A 15,261-nucleotide genomic window follows, 5' to 3' on the forward strand; every position below is an offset into this window, starting at 1 on the left:
AAATTGGGACATCTGGTCACCCTAATTTCAGCAGGATCAACTCCAAAGGCTGTTCTGGAATATATGTACACAAAAAAGATGACCACCCTCTTTCCAAATGCTTTTGTTGCTCTGCACATACTTCTAATACTTCCTGTAACAGTTGCTAGTGGAGAACGCAGCTTCTCCAAGCTGAAGTTAATAAAAACACATCTACGCTCCACAACGATACAGGAGAGGATGGTCGGTCTTGCAGCCATCTCAATAGATCATGAGCTGGCCCAGACAGTTCAAAACTTTGCAACCAAGAAGGCACGGAAAGCACCACTTTGATTATTCAAACAGATAAAAATGCCAGTGTTTACTATACAGACAAGAAAAGTTACATTTGCTGTTCAGGAGTTTGAAAGTTAAGTGTTACTTAAAATTTTTTAACAAGGCATTTTAAGTTGTTAGTTCTCCTTTATTGGGATAGGTAGCAGAGCAGTACCATGAGAGGAGTAGAACAGAAAGAAGGCAGAACTGAGACCTTTCAAAGTTTTGGCCCAAGCAAGGGAGCATGGGGTCATCATTTGAGCTCCCCTCCTCAGGTACCAAAATGTTGTGGGCCGGCCCTGGGTAATGGTGACCATAATGTAATTAAATTTATCCTTGGGGTGGAGGGAATGAAAAGGAAATGAAAAGGAACAAACACAAGAGTGAAATGGCTGCAAGCTGCATGGAAACTTTAAAAACACCATAATGAAGCTCAAACTATATGCATACCCCAAATTTAAGGAAAAAAAACACTAAAAGGACCACAAAAAAAATGCCACCACGTCTAAACAGAGTAAAAGAGGTGACTAAAAACAAGAAGTCATATTTTAAAAATTGGAAGTCAAATGCTACTGAGGAAAATAGAAAGGAGCATGAACTCTAGCAAGTCAAGTATTAAAGTATAATTAGACAGGCCAAAAAAAGAATTTGAAAAGCAACTTGCAAAAGACAAAAAAACTAACAGCAATTTTGTCTTAACTACAACAGAAGCAAGAAGCCTGTGAAACAATCGGTGTGGTCACTGGATGATTGAGATGCTAAAAGAGCACTCCACCCCCCAAAAAACCACCACCACCAACAAACAAAAAACTAAGGCAGTTGCAGAAAAGCTAAATGAATTATTTGCATCAGTCTTCACTGCAGAGGATGTGAAGAAGATTCTCACATTGGAGCCATTCTTTCTAGGTGACAAATCTATGGAAATGTTCCAGATTAAGGTGTTAGTAGAAGACAGTTTGGAACAAATTGATAAATTAAACAATAATAAGTCACCAAGACTAGATGGTGTTTATCCAAGAGTTCTGAAGGAACTCAAATATGAAATTGCAGAACTGACTGTGGTATGTAACCTATTGCTTAAATCAGCCTTTGTACCAGATGACTGGAGGATAGCTAATGTAATGCTGATTTTTTTAAAGGCTCTAGAGGCAATCCTGGCAATTACAGGCCAGTAAGCCTAACCTCAGTACTAGGCAAATTAATTGAAATATAGTAAAGAACAGAATTATCCGACACATAGGTGAACATGATACGTTGGGGAAGAGTAAACATGGCTTTTGTAAAGGGAAATTATGCACCACCAATCTATTAGAATTCTTTAAGGGGTCAAAAAACATGGACAGGGGTGATCCAGTGGATACAGTGTTCCTTCACTTTGAGAAAGCCTTTGACAGGGCCCCTCACAAAGGCTCTTAAACAAAATAGGCAGACATGGGATAAGAGTGAAGGGAAGTATGTATCAGAGGGGTAGCCATGTTAGTCTGGATCTGTAAAAGCAGCAAAGAATCCTGTGGCACCTTATAAACTAACAGACGTTTTGGAGCATGAGCTTTCGTGGGTGAATACCCACTTCTTCAGATGCCACATCTGAAGAAGTGGGTATTCACCCACGAAAGCTCATGCTCCAAAACGTCGGGAAGTATGTAGATGATACAAAATTACTCAAGATAGTTAAGTCCAATGCTGACTGGAAAGATTTGCAAAGAAATCTCACAGAACAGGGAAATAAAATGAGAGATGAAATTCAATGCTGATAAATGCAAAGTAATATGCATTGGAAAACATAATCCCAGCTATACATGCAAAATGGTGGGGTCTAAATTAGTTGTTACCAGTCAAGAAAGAGATCTTTGAGTCACCGTGGATAGTTCTCTGAAAACATCTGCTCAATGTGCAATGGCAATCAAAAAATGTTAGGATGCATTTGTCATAACCTATTCCCAGATTTGGACCTTGGCATCCAAAATATGGGGGTTAGCATGAAAACCTCCAAGCTTAGTTACCAGCTTGGACCTGGTAAAGCTGCCACCATCCAAAAAACTAGAGTGTTTTGGGGCACTCTGGTCTCCCCAAAAACCTTCCCTGGGGACCCCAAAGACCCAAATTCCTTGAGTCTCACAACAAAGGGGAATAAACCATTTCCCTTCCCCCCTCCAGGTGTTCCCTCCCTGGGTTCCTGGAGAGATATACAGAAGCAAGCTCCGTGAATCTAAACAGAGGGATTCCACCCTCCCTATTTCCAGTCCTGGAAACACAAGTACTTCCCTCTTCACCCAGAGGGTATGCAAAGTCAGGCTTGTAAATCTAACACACACAGATTTCCCCCTGACTTCTTCCTCCCACCAATTCCCTGGTGAGCTACAGAATCAATTCCCTGGAGTTCCCCACTAAAGAAAAACTCCAACAGGTCTTAAAAAGAAAGCTTTATGTAAAAAGAAAGAAAAATACATAAAATGGTCTCTTTGTATTAATGTGACAAATACAAGGTCAATTGCTTAAAAGAAATATGAATAAACAGCCTTATCCACAAAGAATACAATTTAACACATTCCAGCAACTACACACATGTAAATACAAAAAAAAAACATATAAACCACTGTCCTTTCTGTACTTACAACTGGGAAACAGAAGATTAGAAAGCAGAAGACAGAAATCCTCTCATAGCTGAGAGAGAGTACAGGCACAAGACAAAAAAACAAAGAACTCAGACACAAACTTCCCTCCACCCAGATTTGAAAAAGTCTTGTTTCCTGATTGGTCCTCTAGTCAGTTGTTTCAGGTTACTCCTTTCCAGGTAAAAGAACATTAACCCTTAGCTATCTGTTTATGACACGCCCCCCAAATTGCAGACAGTGGGGAAGCTCACTGGCGGTGATTTCCTCCTAGAACTGTAAAATAAAGAGATTAATACAATACATGCACCTTTACATATACCACTAAGTATATAACTAACAGACTTTTACATTTTAAGAACACTTTTTAACTACTGGATTCTGGGAAACTTTCACGGGAGAGTGCATCAGCTACTTTGTTAGAAGCTCCTGAGATGTGTTGAATTTCAAAATCAAAATCTTGGAGAGCTAAACTCCAACGAAGAAGTTTCTTGTTGTTCCCCTTGGCAGTATGAAGCCACTTTAGTGCAGCATGGTCAGTTTGTAGCTGGAACCGCCGTCCCCAAACATATGGGCGTAGCTTTTCCAGGGCGTACACAATGGCATAGCATTCCTTTTCACTGATTGACCAGTGACTTTCCCTCTCAGACAGTTTCTTGCTGAGAAACACGAGAGGATGGAAGTTGTGATCCGTTGCTTCCTGCATGAGAACTGCTCCTATACCACGCTCAGATGCATCCGTGGTTACTAGGAATGGCTTGTCAAAGTCCGGGGCCCTGAGCACAGGGTCAGACATGAGCGTCGCCTTAAGTTGGGTAAAGGCCTTTTGACACTTATCAGTCCAGTTAACTGCATTTGGCTGGGTCTTTTTGGTCAGGTCGGTCAGTGGGGCAGTGATTTGGCTGTAGTGTGGTACAAATCGCCTGTAGTACCCGGCCAAGCCTAAGAAGGATTGGACCTGTTTCTTTGACCTTGGGACAGGCCACTTTTGGATAGCATCCACCTTGGCCTGTAGGGGGTTTATGGTTCCTCGACCCACCTGGTGCCCCAGGTAAGTCACTCTGTTTTGGCCTATTTGACACTTTTTGGCCTTAACAATTAGTCCGGCCTGCCTGATGCGCTCAAAGACCTGTTCCAGGTGTAGTAGGTGTTCGGGCCAGGAGTCTGAAAAAATGGCCACATCATTGAGGTAGGCAACTGCATATTCTCCCAGTCCTGCTAGTAGACCATCTACCAGCCTCTGGAAGGTGGCGGGTGCATTTCACAGCCCGAAAGGAAGGACATTAAATTCATACACCCCCGCATGGGTGACGAATGCTGACCTTTCCTTGGCAGGTTCATCTAGTGGTACTTGCCAGTACCCCTTGGTTAAGTCTATTGTAGAGATGAACTGGGCACGTCCCAACTTCTCCAATAGCTCATCGGTGCGTGGCATTGGATAGTTGTCCGGACGAGTTACCGCATTGAGCTTACGGTAGTCCACGCAAAAGCGTATTTCCCCATCTGGTTTGGGTACCAGAACCACTAGAGATGCCCATGCACTGGTAGATGAGCGGAATATACCCATCTGTAGCATGTTCTGGATCTCTCGTTCTATAGCAGCTTGGGCATGAGGAGACACCCGGTAGGGTGGGGTTCTAATGGGATGAGCATTACCTGTGTCAATGGAGTGGTATGCCCGTTCAGTCCATCCTGGGGTGGCTGAGAACAATGGGGCGAAGCTAGTGCACAGCTCCTTGATTTGTCGCCGCTGCAGACGTTCCAAGGTGGTTGAGAGGTTCACCTCTTCCACGCCACCGTCTTTTTTCCCGTCGTAGTAGACACCGTCAGGCCACTCAGCATCATCTCCCTGGACTGTAAACTGACAAACCTGTAAGTCTCTGGAATAGAAAGGCTTGAGAGAATTAACATGGTACACTCTAGGCTTTAGTGAGGAATTGGGAAATGCTATGAGGTAGTTCACAGTTCCCAGGCGCTCTTGGACCGTGAAGGGCCCTTCCCATGATGCTTCCATCTTATGGGCCTGTTGCGCCTTCAAGACCATAACCTGGTCTCCTACCTTGAAGGAACGTTCTCTGGTATGTTTGTCATACCAGGCCTTTTGCTCTTCCTGAGCATCCTTTAGGTTTTCTTTAGCAAGGGCTAAAGAGTGTCGGAGGGTGTTTTGTAGGTTGCTTACAAAGTCCAGAATGTTAGTTCCTGGAGAAGGCGTAAACCCCTCCCATTGCTGCTTCACCAACTGTAATGGCGCCTTAACCTCATGACCATACACAAGTTCAAATGGTGAAAACCCTAAACTGGGATGTGGTACAGCTCTGTAGGCAAACAGCAACTGCTGCAACACTAGGTCCCAATTATTGGAGTGTTCGTTGACAAATTTACGTGTCATGGCCCCCAAAGTTCCATTAAACCTTTCGACCAGGCCATTGGTTTGATGGTGGTACGGGGTGGCAACCAAGTGGTTCACCCCATGAGTTTCCCACAGTTTTTGCATGGTCCCTGCCAGGAAATTAGATCCTGAATCTGTAAGGATGTCGGAGGGCCAACCTACCCTGGCAAAAATGTCTGTTAGGGCCAGGCACACAGTGTTAGCCCTGGTGTTGCCTAGAGCTACTGCTTCCGGCCATCTGGTAGCAAAGTCCATGAAAGTCAGTACGTACTGCTTTCCTCTGGGCGTCTTTTTTGGGAAAAGACTCAGAATATCCACAGCTACTCGCTGAAATGGGACCTCAATTATGGGGAGTGGCTGGAGAGGGGCCTTGACCTGGTATTGGGGTTTTCCCACTCTTTGGCATACCTCACAAGACCGGACATACTTGGCAACATCCTTGCCCATCCCCTCCCAGTGGAAGGACTTCCCCAACCGGTCCTTGGTTCTGTTCACCCCAGCATGGCCACTGGGATGATCATGGGCTAAGCTTAAGAGCTTCCCCCGGTACTTAGTTGGAACCACCAACTGTTTTTGCGGCTGCCATTCTTCCCGGTGTCCACCAGAAAGAATCTCCTTGTATAAAAGTCCTTGGTCTATAACAAACCGGGATCGATTAGAAGAGCTGAGAGGCGGTGGGGTGCTCCGTGCCGCCGCCCAAGCTTTCTGAAGGCTGTCATCTGCTTTCTGCTCAGTCTGGAACTGTTTCCTTGAGGCTGGGGTCACCAGTTCTTCCTCAGACTGGGGACTTGGGCTTGGTCCCTCTGGAAGCGATGTAGGTGATGGGGTTGTTTCCGTTGCTGGTGAACCGCTCTCCGCTGGTGCACCTGAGGGTATTTCAGGCTCTGGCTGAGCCTTTTGGGTATGGCTGTCTGTTGCTTCTGCCAGTTCTGGCTCGCTGGCGCCCACTGGCGTTGAGTTTGAAGATGTGGTTGCAATTGCTGGTGCTGGTTGCTGTTCCAGTTCCGGGCCAGGGACTGGAGGTGCTGTGGCTGTTTCAGTGGTTGGCATGGAATCTGGGTCCACTAACTCTGTCTGGGTCTCTGGTAACACAGACGGGGCAACTGTGGACGGCTCAGGAACAGGAATGGGTCTGGAAGCTTACCTGGTTTGGCTACGTTTAACCATTCCCACTCGCTTGGCCCGCTTCACCTGGTTGGCCAAGTCTTCCCCCAGTAGCATGGGGATAGGATAATTGTCATAGACTGCAAAAGTCCACATTCCTGACCAGCCTTTGTACTGGACAGGCAGTTCAGCTGTAGGCAAGTCTACAGCTTGTGACATGAAGGGGTAAATTGTCACTTGGGCCTTTGGGTTGATGAATTTAGGGTCTATGAAGGATTGGTGGATAGCTGACACTTGTGCCCCCGTGTCTCTCCACGCAGTAACCTTCTTTCTGCCCACTCTCAAATTTTCCCTTCGCTCCAAGGGTATTTGAGAGGCATCTGGGCCTGGGGATCTTTTGGGTGATGGTGGTGTAATGAACTGCACTCGGATGGCGTTCTTTGGACAGTTGGCCCTGATATGTTCCAGTTCATTACACTTAAAGCATCTTCCATCTGATGGGTCACTGGGTCGAGGTGAGTTACTGGAGACTGGTGAGGTGGAAGAGTAGGGTGTCTGTGGCTTTACTTGGGTTGTATGTGGGGTCTTTGGCTGTCCCCAGTTGTAGGGTTTATGGTCGGTGTGACCCCGGGGTATTCATTCCCCTTGACAGTAGCTTTCTTGCTTTCTGCCAATTCCATCCATCTGGCTCCATTCTCCCCCGCCTCGGTGAGATTTTTGGGTTTTCCATCTTGTATGCACCGTGTTATGTCCTCAGGAACACCATCCAAGAACTGCTCCATTTGTATGAGGAGGTGCAGTTCTTCCAAGGATTTAACATTGTGTCTTGATATCCAGGCCTCATAATTTTTCCCAACGTAGTAGGCGTGTTTGGGAAATGACACATCTGGTTTCCACTTTTGGGTTCTGAAACGCCGACGGGCATGATCCGGGGTTATCCCCATTCTGTATCTGGCCTTGGTTTGAAAAAGTTTATAGTCGTTCATTTGCTCCTTAGGCATTTCAGCCGCCACCTCTGCTAAAGGTCCACTGAGCTGTGGTCTCAATTCTACCATGTACTGGTCTTCAGAGATGCTGTACCCAAGACAGGCTCTTTCAAAATTTTCCAAGAAGGCCTCAGTGTCATCACCTGCCTTGTAGGTGGGAAATTTCTTGGGATGTGGAACCATAATTGGTGAAGGGTTGTTAGGATTGGCTGGAGCCTGTTGCTTAGCCTTTTCTAATTCCATGGCCTGTCGGTGGGCCTCCCTCTGTTTTTCCAACTCTCGTTGATGGGCTGCATTGTTGTCTTCTTGTTTTTGTAGCCTTTCCATCTCTTTTTTGTGAGTTGCCCCTTCTTCTTCTTGTTGTTTTCTTTTGTGGGCTGCCTCTTCCTTGGCTAGTTCTGCATTAATTAGTTCTATCCATCTCTTATGTTCATTTTCTTTGTCTATGGCTTTTTGCCGTGCTCTCTCCTGCCTTAGGCTTTCCTTGGAACTCATGTTTTCTGCTTTCTTGTGCTGAGGCGCCCTCTGGTGTTTATTGTCTGAACTGCTGGCTATGTTGTCTCCTGGGGTCTGCCTAGCCACAGTGCCTTTTTCCCTTTCTTCCTCTAGCTAATCTTTTATATGTAAAGTAAACCAGAAAAACCACTTTATTTGCATGTGTATTGCTGGATACTGACTCTCAATGGGAGTGCTATTGTGTGACAAAAGACCCGTAATAGTTCCTTAATGGTTCCTTGCTTAATATGCAAGCCAAAAACTGCAAGAGAGAGCAGAGAAAAAAAAATTCTCTCTGGTTCCTTTTAAAACCAAACCGTTCCTCTCTGCTTAAAAGCCCCTAGCAGAGAAAAGAAAATATAATATTCCTACTGGCTTCTGGATTCTATCTTTCCCACAAACGCTGCCACCATGTCATAACCTATTCCCAGATTTGGACCTTAGCGTCCAAAATATGGGGGTTAGCATGAAAACCTCCAAGCTTAGTTACCAGCTTGGACCTGGTAAAGCTGCCACCACCCAAAAAACTAGAGTGTTTTGGGGCACTCTGGTCCCCCCAAAAACCTTCCCTGGGGACCCCAAAGACCCAAATTCCTTGAGTCTCACAACAAAGGGGAATAAACCATTTCCCTTCCCCCCTCCAGGTGTTCCCTCCCTGGGTTCCTGGAGAGATATACAGAAGCAAGCTCCGTGAATCTAAACAGAGGGATTCCACCCTCCCTATTTCCAGTCCTGGAAACACAAGTACTTCCCTCTTCACCCAGAGAGTATTGAAAGTCAGGCTTGTAAATCTAACACACACAGATTTCCCCCTGACTTCTTCCTCCCACCAATTCCCTGGTGAGCTACAGACTCAATTCCCTGGAGTTCCCCACTAAAGAAAAACTCCAACAGGTCTTAAAAAGAAAGCTTTATGTAAAAAGAAAGAAAAATACATAAAAATGGTCTCTCTGTATTAAGGTGACAAATACAGGGTCAATTGCTTAAAAGAAATATGAATAAACAGCCTTAGCCACAAAGAATACAATTTAATACATTCCAGCAACTACACACATGTAAATACAAAAAAAAACATATAAACCACTGTCCTTTCTGTACTTACAACTGGGAAACAGAAGATTAGAAAGCAGAAGACAGAAATCCTCTCATAGCTGAGAGAGAGTACAGGCACAAGACAAAAAAACAAAGAACTCAGACACAAACTTCCCTCCACCCAGATTTGAAAAAGTCTTGTTTCCTGATTGGTCTTCTAGTCAGTTGTTTCAAGTTACTCCTTTCCAGGTAAAAGAACATTAACCCTTAGCTATCTGTTTATGACAGCATTAGGAAAGGGATAGATAAGAAGACAGAAAATATCATAATACCACTATATAAATCAATGGTATGCTCACACCTTGAATACTGGTCACCCCATCTCATGGAAAAAGCACAGAGAAGGACAACAAAAATATTGACAGGTATGGAACAGCTTCCATATGAGGAAAGATTAAAAAACCTGGGACTGTTCAGTTTGGAAAAGATATGATTAAGGGAGGATATGATAGAGGTCTATAAACTCATAAACCGTGTGCAGAAAGTGAATAAGGAAGTGCTATTTGCCCCTTTACATAACACAGCACTAGGGCTCACCCAATGAAATTAATAGGCAGAGGGTTTAAAATAAACAGAAGGAAGTAACCTCTTCACACGATGCACAGTCAACCTGTGGAACTCATTGCCAGGGATGTTACGAAAGCCAAAAGTGTAAGTGGGTTAAAAAAAGAATTACGGTAAACAAATTCCTGGAGGATAGGTCCATCAATGGCTATTAGCCAAGGTGGAGAGTGATGCAACCTCATGCTCTGGATGTCCCTAAACTTCTGACTGCTAGAAGCTAGGACTGGACAACAGGGGATAAACCACTTGGTAAATTTCCCTGTTCTGTTCATTCCCTCTGAAACATCTGGCACTGGCCACAGTCAGAAGACAGAATACTGGACTAGATGGACCATCAGTCTGTTCACTCTCCCAGTATTTAATAAATGTTAGAATGAGGGCTACATCTTGGCAAAGCAACATGCATATCTATTGCACAGTATTAATAATACATCATGATAATAATAATAATAAATAATGCAATTTGCTGCAGTGTTGGAATCTCACAATAGACCTAGATTTATAAAATTTGATATTATAAGTTAAAAGGATATATTAACAGACATTGGTTTGGCAACTTCAAATTGCAAGCACAAATATTGTAGCTGTGTAGGCCATTTTAAACCATTTTAGCTTGCAAATGCCTGCAAATTAATCGGAATAACTAAAATTGTGCCCGTAAAATAATTCTGAACATAAAATTGCATTCACAATCATTTGTGACCTTAAAACTGTGGGCACAAAAACAGGATAAGGCTGGGCTGCAAATCAGGTGCAATTTGTATAAAACCTCTTATATGCACTAAACATATTTAATACTTGCAGACATACAGTATGTGGAGCCCTGCATCTACTCTCTTCATTGACTGGTTCACAACTGCCACTCTAATGTATAGCTCCCTTTCTAACAGGAAGTTCTGAAGCTGATTGATAATTCATTGAACTAGATACTTCCTACGTGAAAATTGAAGTGCTTAATTATAATACTTGTTACAGCTTCAGTATCCCTATAAGAATGATTGTATACATCGTGCCTTAGTGGAAACCATTATTTTCCTGACACCTCTCCAAGCAAGTACTCCAGATTTTATGATGCAGAGGAATGAAAGAATTTTGTTCCCATCCCACTGTATGGCAAAGCAGGGACTTTCAGCTAGAAAAATAAATTCTGTTGCTTTAACCATATATATTTTTGGTTAACAAAATAGCTTTGAAAGTCCCTGCTTTCCCATAAATTCAAACAGGAGTGGAATGCTCAGAGTTCTACTCTGTTACAGACTGTCGTGTTTTGGGCCCCAATTCGGCATGGTTCTTAAGGATGTGCCTAACTTTAAGCATGAGTAGCCCCATTGATTCATGTGCTTAAAATAAGGCACTTGCTTACACAGCTTGCTGAATCAGGCCCTTAATTAGCACTACAGAGCAAACTGTAAAGTCCTTAGGCTTTCCTCAGGCAAAATTCCTATTCACTTCAATGGGAGGTTAGCCTGAGTAGGAACTGTAGGCTTTACCCCTATATTTCCAAGGTACGACTCACATCTTAGTGTTCTCACATGAGTTTGCCCCAGTGATGTGGTTTTAGCAGGTGCTTATAGAATGAGAGGTATTGCTAACATCTTCAAACCATTAACTGAGAGCAGAAATGAAAACTGCAGCACAGAGACAAAGAAGGTGGCAATTAAAGCCACGCATGTGCACACTACAGGCAGCATAAGAAAAACATTTAGGAAGTTCTGAAGCAGGGCTCAGCCACAAGACCACCCCACCACAGGGAAGAAATGAGAAATTTTGAGGGCTACTGAGCACTGACTCTTCACAGTGGATCAATGCTCAGTGTTATTTAGCACAGGTGTTTCTGTAATTGTGACACATTGATAAAATTCTGTGTCCGATGGCACTCAAATGCCTACTCCCACCTGTGCAGTGGTCTAATGTTAGTATGCTGGGGTTGTAATTCAAAACACGTCATCATACAGGCAGGGTTAAAGTTTGTGCTGTCCCGTCTTTGATGTGTCTATTTATGCCTTTGCAACCTACATGTTTTAAAAGCAGTAAAATTGTCATAGATGATAACAATCTTACATTTATACAGATGCCTTTCAGCCAACAAAGCTTTAGAAAATTCTCTTTATCCATATCTATACATTGTTTCCCTCTTCTCACCCCAAAAAGGGAGACTTTAGGATGCCAGACAGGGTCAGCATTGACTTACTCGTTTTTCTCCTCTGTGATTTGTGGGGTCTATAGAGCAAGAGCTGCTATGGGAGTTAGATGTTGGTAGGGAGAGATGGAGGTACAGAGCACAGATTTCTCTGGACATCAACAGCCTGACTCATTTGCAGTGGGAAGGGAAGCTGAGACTCCTGCTTCTTCTGCAGGGTGGCTACCCTTGAGATAGAAGAATGAGTAGGATAAGCCTGTCCCCTCTGCAGAAATAGCCTATGTAGGGGGATGGTAGCTGCCAGTATTAGTATGTTCCTATTGTAAAGGATTCCAGTGGGGTGGAGCTTAAATAAAGGTAACAGGTCACTTCATAAGAGTGATAAAAATGGAGAGCACTGCAGCAGGTGCCTACAGGACCCAGTGGTAAAGGGAATGGTACTGCAACAGGAATCTATACAACCTTTCCAGTGTTATTGTTTACAATTTTATAACACTCCAAAATGTATTAGATGCACCACAGAAAATCGGAGACAATGGAGCTCTGCTGATTTATGCCAGCAGAAGATCTGGCCCATGGTTTTTGACCACAAGTGTTTAGAATCTAAGACCCCAGTCCCACAATGTGATTTGGGTGGGCAGGCTCCGTACCCATGCAGAGCATCATAGAGTTCAGTTGGACCCTGGATAAGCATAAGGGTAACCCACACATATCAGATTAGATTGCAGGATGACACAGTGAGTGGGAATGACAGACAGTTGGATGGTAAGAGAGAAATAGGCCAGTGTAATTATTAAGTTCAGGAGCATGAATATCTTGTTGGCTCAATTTATAAAGAAGCATAACAGTATTATTGTCAAGTTATTTCCTTTGGGCATTGTGGAAGAGGTGGGCTTTCAGAAGAGGTGTAAATGAAAAAAGGTGGTGGAGCACTTCAGAATATGGATGATGATGAATGATTATAAATAATAATTACAAGCTTGGTGCCATATATGATTTTAAAATGACTATGCCCAGGGGAGCATACAGCACAATCTAAAACTAAACTAAAGTAATGGTCTCCTTACCAAACAAGATTTTTTCTCTTTTTGCCACCTCTAACATGGAACTGACCCTCTCATTCCATTTCTTGTAGATGAAGCAGTCGTAACCTGCTGCAATTGAGTATTTTAATCCTTTCCCCATCCCTACCTCTATGAATCACAAGAATTCTTACCTCTTGTACCACTTACATACATTATACAGCTGGGATGCTTCTTCATTTGCCCAATTACGCATGTCTTTAAGAAGCATTGCCTATGCTACAGAATCAACGCATGTGTCCCACACAGATGTTAGAACTCCTAAGACACAAAAAGTACATATCTCAGAAATAAAAGAGCAGGGCAAGTGAGGAAGCAATCTCGCTTTCCTCCAGAAGCAAATTCAGCAGCATAAAATTAAAAACAAAGCTAACGTGCAGGGGAGAAAAAAAGGATGTAGTGTTTGACAGATAGACAGGACTGACAAATAGATGGGACAGCCATGGTTATGACATAGAAAGTGTTCAGATAAATAATGTTTATTCCAACACTTCATCATGATCATATTGGCCAGACACATTGTTGGTGGGAGAAGAGAAAAATAAAATTTATCTTGCCATTTTTGCTTTACTAGGGAATATGTAACAGTTGGCAGTGTAATACACTTTTTATTTTCATGAGTTATGGATGTGCATGGCCATCCCTAAAAAACTGAAATAAAAACTGTATTACACCGCCAAGTCTCATATATTATATTTATACCATACCAGAGGAGGTGTCTGCAGAGCAACTAGAGATATAAACTTTTATTATAACCATAGTTTCTCATGTTATTAGTACAGTTGAGGAAATAATAGGATTTACTGAAGGTTGTTATTCCCTCTCTCATCACTGATGTGATATAAACAATATATTGACCTTTTGGATTTTTTTTTTTGAACCACTGTGCTGGATTTGAAAACGCGGTCACCTGCCACCAAAAGCCTGTGCTGTGGTTCCCACTCTCAAGCAATAGGTTAATGGTCTCTTACATGTTCCATCCAGCCTTGTAATGCACACTCCACTGTCACTGCCGCTGCTTCCCCACGTCTCCCTTCAAGGTGCGAAAGGACCAGTAACAAAACTCCAGCACACGAATAAAATAAATAGGGGTGTGTGAGGTTTCCAAGCTACCACAGACCTGAGGGTTGTACAGCTGTCCGCAGCCGAAGTGAGTCATGATAGCGTTATTGAAGTATGACATAGAAATTAGCCACTGAGAAAGATAAAGGCGAAAGGCCAGGTTGTGGGAGGCCCTTGTGTGATTGCTGAGGAGCAGAGATTCTTCGAAGTGGCCTCTGCTTCTCCTCAAATGGCTGCACAAAGGCATCTCACAGTGACAGCCCCAAAGCTGAGGGTCGTGCATAGACTGTTCCCTCCCGCTCGTTCCTGGGGATTAAGACAACAAAAACGGGATGGGGAGGAGGCTGTCCAGTGCTACTCTTGGGTGGATGTGGTGCCACACTGCCCCCAACACATAAAAGCCTCAATCTAGGCCAAAGTGGATTGGGAAAGGTTATTGAAGCATTTAACCCAGAAGGGAATCTTAATTGTATCAAATTCCTTCCCTGAAGTGTAATATGGAGACTCAAGGGAAATAAAGGAGGAGGAAGGGGCTGCAGGTGCACAGTGCAGAACTGATTTCCTCTATTCTCCTACTAACGTCAGTTAAATCCTGTCCACGCACTTATCCTAGGGAAATACACTCACAAACAAGGTATTGTAGTTACTTGGAATAGGCATAATGAGAGAATCGCCACAATTCAGAGGCACAGGAGAAAGCCAGCAGTGCAGCATATTAGAAATGGGTCTGGGATGGAGCATATTTACAGGCTCAAACAGCCCCATATGGTACATAGTAGGAGAAATGCTCTACTACAATCTTCAATTGAGGCAGATGGAGAAATGCAAATTTCAGCTCTTGTTAAGTTTTGACGATCATTTTCTGTTCTGTACTATCTCTTCTTGCCTCAGTGTGACTGGGTAGAGTTAGTATCCTCTGGCTACAGGCTGGACAGATGAAGCTAAAGGGGGATATTGTTTTAATTGTTTACTAAACCCATACAACCCGGGGGAAAACTGTGGAAGCTGGCATGGAAAAATGTGCCGGGGTAGGAAGGTTAAATGGCTGAAGCCAAGGGAACACTAAACTAAGGGCTCATAAAACTGGATAAGGGTCAGTAAGGCCACATGCTTAACCGCTGATACTAATACACCTCTACCCCGATATAACGCTGTCCTCGGGAGCCAAAAAATCGTACCACATTATAGATGAAACCGTGGTATATTGAACTTGCTTTGATCCACTGGAGTGCGCAGCCCTGCCCCCCCGAAGCACTGCTTTACCTCGTTAAATCCGAAACCGTGTTATATCGGGTCGCACTATCGGGGTAGAGGTGTACATGAATTAGTGTATGATGATTTGATCCATTTTACAATGGATCTTTAAAAAAACCCCTCTCCTTTAATTACAAGGATTGAACTGTGCCTGAGGGATTGAATCCCCCAAAGATGTTTGCATAAG

The sequence above is a fragment of the Gopherus flavomarginatus genome, chromosome 2 (genome assembly GCF_025201925.1).
Source record: "Gopherus flavomarginatus isolate rGopFla2 chromosome 2, rGopFla2.mat.asm, whole genome shotgun sequence".
In the NCBI taxonomy this organism is placed as follows: domain Eukaryota; kingdom Metazoa; phylum Chordata; order Testudines; family Testudinidae; genus Gopherus; species Gopherus flavomarginatus.